We start from the raw sequence: 6,141 nt of genomic DNA, 5'->3' as shown, positions 1-6,141 counted from the left end.
CTGGTCCAAACTCACAACCGTTCGGCTGTAAACGAAGGAATTATTCTTTCAAGAAATGGTGAATCATGTTTGTGGAACGTAATGGCGTTGGGACATTGTATGTTTGACCTTGCCAGCATGTACTGAGGAACTTTCATTATCCTCCGGTCCATTGGCCTGTCCTCTGTACGTTCGTAACGTCCGTTCGTATATCGAGGTCAGAATGGCTTGGCTACTTTGGGTCCGTTCCTTAATAATCCGTTCATAGTTCGGATATCGAGGGTTCGTAAAACGAGGTCAAAATACACGAAAAAAGTTTGGTTCCCTGTGGAGCCGTTCGTAAGTTGAGGCAATTCGTATATCGAGGGTTCATAAAACGAGGTCCGACTGGTAGTAGGTTCCTAGTGGATCACTGTTTCAGCAATCTTCGGATACACGTCAGAAATTCCCACTAATTACAAGCATATTATAGTTATCCCTATCCCAAAGCTCGAATCTGCTATGTCAGTAGAGAATTATAGGCGTATTTCCCTTACCTTTGTTTCCTGTAAGGTATACTCGTACATGTTCTGTTTCCACTGTTAGCCTTCACTCCCCAATTCAAGTACCGGACAGGATACTGTGACAGCAGCCTATGCTCCAAATGTGGCGTCGTTGCGAACATTGAGCACGTCCTAACAGAATGTGAGCTCTACGAAACGGAGAGGCGGCAACTCTGTGCTCAGCTGAGTGGTGCTAGCCGACAGACGTTCAACCTGGCCTGCAATTCTTGGCCCATGTCAGAGCCACGTACAACACCATCGATGTCTTCTGATGTTCTTGGTGATGTATCACCAACAAGCCCAAAGGGATGTTTTAACGAATTGCTCAAGACTGGTTCGGGATCTTGAGCATTCTTTATTCAGTGTCCTTTCGTTTGGAAGTCAAATGCCTTACCACAGGGCCGTGAACCTTCCGTAGGACGTTATTGTAGGGTGTCTATTGTGGCGAACGACGTGGACTTTCTTTTTCTTCTTCTTTTTTCAACAAGAACGTTCTGTATGGTTTTTTTCTCCCTTTCGCTGGTGTCGGTATCTCTCAAGTCCTTTGGGTGGAATCATAACATCCTTGTTGCAACGGCAACCACCGTCCGCCAAATCACGGAGCTATCGTCCGCGTAAATCTGGCCACCCTCAGCAACAAGAACACGTTTATACCGATAACACCGTAACACCGTCCGACGCCTATACCGACCTCGTGTACGTCGAAATCGTCGCCGCAAAATGACTGCCTTCGAAAACTCTGCCATCAGCCTAACTGCCACACAACTCCAATTTGTCACCCATTACATCTCACAAACATTCCCATCAAAAGGAACGTCATGCCATTCGTCGAATTACAACAGCCACATATTATACGCTACTCCCCCTCATCATACCCGCGCACATATCAAAAAGATACAGAAAAGAAAAGAAAAGAAAAAGGCGGCCGATAAAGAAACCCGTCCGTAGCCCACCCTTCATCACGATCGAACAACAAACAAGCAACTTGCGAAGCCCTACCGATAACACAGAGAGAAATACGGAAACGAGGGGTCGAAAAAAAATAAGCAATTTCATTTCCGTGTTTGGCGAAGCTTCAGGAAGAAAAACAAAAGAGCGAAAGAAACATGCGCTGCTCAATTCAATTTCTTCCATTTTGGGGCTCTTTCTCCCTTTGACGAAAAATGAGAAGCAAAAGCCGCCAAGAATGACATCAACGCCACAGAGACGAAGCCAAGAAAGAGAAAGGGAAAACGTCCGCCGCCATAGCTAGTCGTCTGCATCAATATCTCGCCCAGGGTTAGGAGCTGCGTTTCGCTTTTGCGCGATATATCGGGGGGGAAGCGTGCGAGAGAGGAAACAAAGGATCCAGTCGCGCTGTTCGCATGCAATACTACTCTACTACTGGACTGTTTGTTTGCGCTCTTTCGGGTCTTTAGATTGACACCCATTGTTGACGACACAAACGGTTCCTGTACGCAGGGGCTGTCCGCATGATGAAGATAAACGACAGTCTAATACGGAACGAGTATCAATTTAAGGGTAAGCGATATCACAGTACGGGTGCTGCAACGGTGCGCCATCTATTGTCACTCTCTCGATTATGACTCCACGTATTAGGATTCAGTCATTATCAGACCCTTGGTGTTATTCGACTTCCGCAATGACAGTCGAAGGGATAGTCGAGGGGATAGTCTAATACCTCTGTCACACGGGCTGATTTAGTCTCATTTTCGTGTAGTACACTCCAACCAGCGAATGTCACTTTCACTACGTGCTTGCTACACGGCTTAAGTAAGTGTCACTTATGGCTGCGATGGCAATTACGATAGACAAGAATAAACGGCAGCGAAATATTTAGGCGCGCTCCACAATACCTTCCTCAAAATATTTTTCTTTAATTTAGAAACACCTCCTGTTAATCTTCTTCCAACATTAAACAAATTGGCCTCAAACATGTTCCACAACAAAAATGGCCGCCACCGGATGGTGAAGACCACGAAGTTGTCATAGGCTGTTAACGAGAGTAATGACATGTTTTTGGCACCATCTCGTACTGTACTTAAATAAAATAAACACGCTGTTGAAAATACTCGTTTAAAAATATTGTGGTGTCGGGACCCCTCACTTTTCTCAATATTTTTACCTATGCCACAAAACCTGCCGTCGAGGCTACACACTTTGTCAGCCGAAGGGAAGTGAAGTGTGTTTGGGGAACTCACTAAATTGTTAGTGCACTTTCTGCCGAGTGTCACTAAAAGATGTCGTGTGACAGCACACGAATGACACTAAGTGCAAGTGTCACTCGCTGAAAGTGACGCTAAATTAGTCCGTCTGACAGGGGTATTAGGGATAGTCGAAACGTAACCGTTCTGTACTTCGATGCACGTTGCGACGCGTGTCTGTCACACAACTGTTAGGTGGCGCGTGGTATAAGGTTAGTTAATTTTGACGTCTTTCTGGTCACGCTTGGCAGTGCTTTCCTCTCTGACGCGCTGACAAGTCCAGAGAGTTATTGGCGGGTATCGAGGTTATTTTTCATTCCACTTTCAATTTACGACAATCCATTGATAAGCAATAGCCTGTCTACTACACCGTACTCACGAAAATACATTATTCACGCTGGCCATCCACTAGACTGAGCTGTATTTCGGGTTCTGAGCTGCGGGTACCCGGTTTTTTTCGCGCATATTCGAGGGCACTTTTTTGAGTTTATAATTTTCCGTAAATTTGCAGTTTTGCGTCGTTTATTTTTTACTCAGTTAATACAGAAAATTCGGAAAAAGGCGAATGGTCGTGAAACGGCATACTCATCAAAAAAGAATAAGAAAAACGCTTAGTGTTACGAAGCAGAAGCAGAACATGCAATCAGAAGGAAAGTTAGGTAGCAAGCGAGCTGGTGGTGACGATCCATGCCTTGAAAACCCGAGACGAGGTAGGGACGATAACAGACAGATGTTTTGTTTGTCTGTTATCGTCCCTACCTCGTCTCGGGTTTGCATGCAATCAGGATTACCTAGCGAGGTGGGCATGTCGAAATCAGCTTATTCCTGATATAATCGCAAGCGGTCTTGAGTAAGTTACTTCTAAAACGTAACTGAGCTAGAGTTACAGTTTATCTGCCCAAAATAGTTACAGTTACTTTCTTGGTTGAGTAACTAGTTACAGTTACTGAGAGAAAGTAACTTAGTTACATTACAGTTACTTTTTCAAAAAATGACCATGAGAGGGTGATACAATTGTTAAAAACATACATTTATTTACATTTACTGAAATGCGATAAAAGTTGTCTTGCACATAACCAGAAGCAGTATAAGTTAATACGCGGTTATCCCACACGGAAAGATACGACATGTGCATGCGACCTGGCGCATCGCGGTGAAAAAGAAGAGCACGGTGACACGCACGGCGTTTCGTAGCGTGTAGAGAGAGGGACATACACGAGAACAAGGAACTCGCCTCAAGATGCTTTTTCAGGTTTGAAGTTGACGTCCTGTTCGCCGAGTACGCCTTATTCCATATCTCGCACTTTACAATTAAATTATTCTCGTCCTTCCATGATGAAAAGTCAAAGGTTGCTTCATAGAACGGCCACGGAAGCTTTATGATAGCAGCAACCGGAGCAGGATTAGCCATTGCACTGGTCGGAGCGCAAGTGAGCTGACCGGAAAGTTTCTCTTTGTGCACAATCATTCCCTTGTCCATATCCACAGGAGGCAGGATCCCGTGCAAGGGCAGTGACACTATTACTCATATATGACTCACTCCCACCGTTGAGGGTCACTAACTTCAACTAATTTCTGTTCGCAAAGCTGGAATTCCCAGCTTGGTCAACAGCCCAAGGCACGGGGCACATACCGATTACGGATAAAAGGAAGGAAGACACTGTTAGGAGGAAGTAGGGTAAGGTAGGGTAAAGAAAAAAGAGAACGACATTTATTCGAGTAACTAGTTACATTTTGCGCTTATATTCACAGAAATAGTAACTAGTTACAGGTGAAAGCCTACTTCTCTGGAAATTTAACTCGTTACTGTAACTAGTTACTCACAAAACTAACTAGTTACAGTTACAAGTTAAAAGTTACTTAGTTACTACCCAAGACTGGTCGCAAGGCACTCCATTTTTGCCCTTTTCTTTTCTTTCTATTAAACATACCCCCTTTCCCCGACCACTCTGTCTTACTGTCTTCATTGCCGCAACTAGCTGCCCTTTCGCGAAGACAATTTTTATATCATCCCGCACTTTTCGTGAAATGAAACGTCTCCCATTCGACTGTCCAACTTTTGCCCGAAACCGCATGTAGTTAGAGAGCTTGATTTGATTTGATTTGATTTATCGGTTCATTAGCACAAAAACTGCAGTACAGAATGTTCAGAGTATTGTGGAGGAAAGAGCGGGAATGCTCCCTGAATAGCTCATTATTCATTAATGAATTTTAGGCAATTAGCCATCTTGTAGTTCCATACTCTTTTCGAGAGGATGCACGCGTTGTCGCAGAACTCCAACGGTATCTACGCTGCTCTTGCGGCTTCTATTTTTTTTTTTGTCTGGCGCAGCAAACAAAAGACATCTCAATACGCATTCTTTAACATTTATCCGACCTATGTTTAGATGTGTGTCAGTGTTGCCAGTTGCGACCGACGCTTGCATCCGTTGCAGTCGATTTCGAAACTACACTGTCATTTTATTCCTCCTGAACCACTGACCACAGTATCGAAAAGCCCACGCGAAATGGTGGCGCAGTTTGACTGCTATTCGATGGAATCCATATGACAAGAGCAGACGCCGGGTGTTGAGAGTATGCCGGAATTACCTCTCCGGAAAAACGAGAAAACGTCACTCACTCAGAACCAATGAGGGCGCGACCTTGAGAAAAGGAATGCCGCGGCCATACAGTTACGGGGCGTCTCGACCGGACGGCGCTTTTCTCCTCTGGTTGCCACCCTCTCACTCCTCCGCTTAGGAAGTGACGTCACGCTGAGGGAGCCTCTGCAGCCGCGGAAGCAGAGCTGATCTTTAAAATTCGTTTATTTAATATCTAAGCACTTTTCGGACGAAAAAATTAGCCGAGCACGTTGTCGGCCGGTGTCGAACATAGTGGTATCGGTTTCATTGATGGGTTTTCGGATGTGACCGTCTTTTTAATACGCCGTGCAAGTGCGTCTCTGCGCATGAGAGGAGGCAGTGAGAGGGAAGAGGGAGGGCGCCGCCGCAGCCAATCGGGCTTCCCGAGTGGAGTTAACGGGGAGAGGAGATATGCGCAGAACGCTCGGTTACTTGCAGAGCGTATGAGGAAATACGAGTAAACCCAGTGATAATAACGGATCAAATAAAAAGCAAGTACGAAGGTAATAAAACGACTTTTGTTGGATTGGATACTACCAGACTTGCGCGTAACGCGTTACTAGTAATTGCGTTACTTGTAATCAATTACATTTTTGAGTAATTTTTCGGGTAATCAGTTACTTTACTGTCAAAGTAATTTTTCGAGTAATCAATTACTTTTCTGAGTAATCGATTACTCAGTAATTGATTACTTTTCCGGCAGAGATTAGCTTATCTTTGAGATGTTCTGCCCCAAGTCAAGCCCCTGGTGCCATCAGCCTTTGTTGGGCTGTTCTACTATAGCAAGCGGAGGTC

This window comes from Ornithodoros turicata, chromosome 2 (genome assembly GCF_037126465.1).
Source record: "Ornithodoros turicata isolate Travis chromosome 2, ASM3712646v1, whole genome shotgun sequence".
Lineage (NCBI taxonomy): Eukaryota > Metazoa > Arthropoda > Arachnida > Ixodida > Argasidae > Ornithodoros > Ornithodoros turicata.
This window is presented reverse-complemented; position numbering follows the sequence as displayed.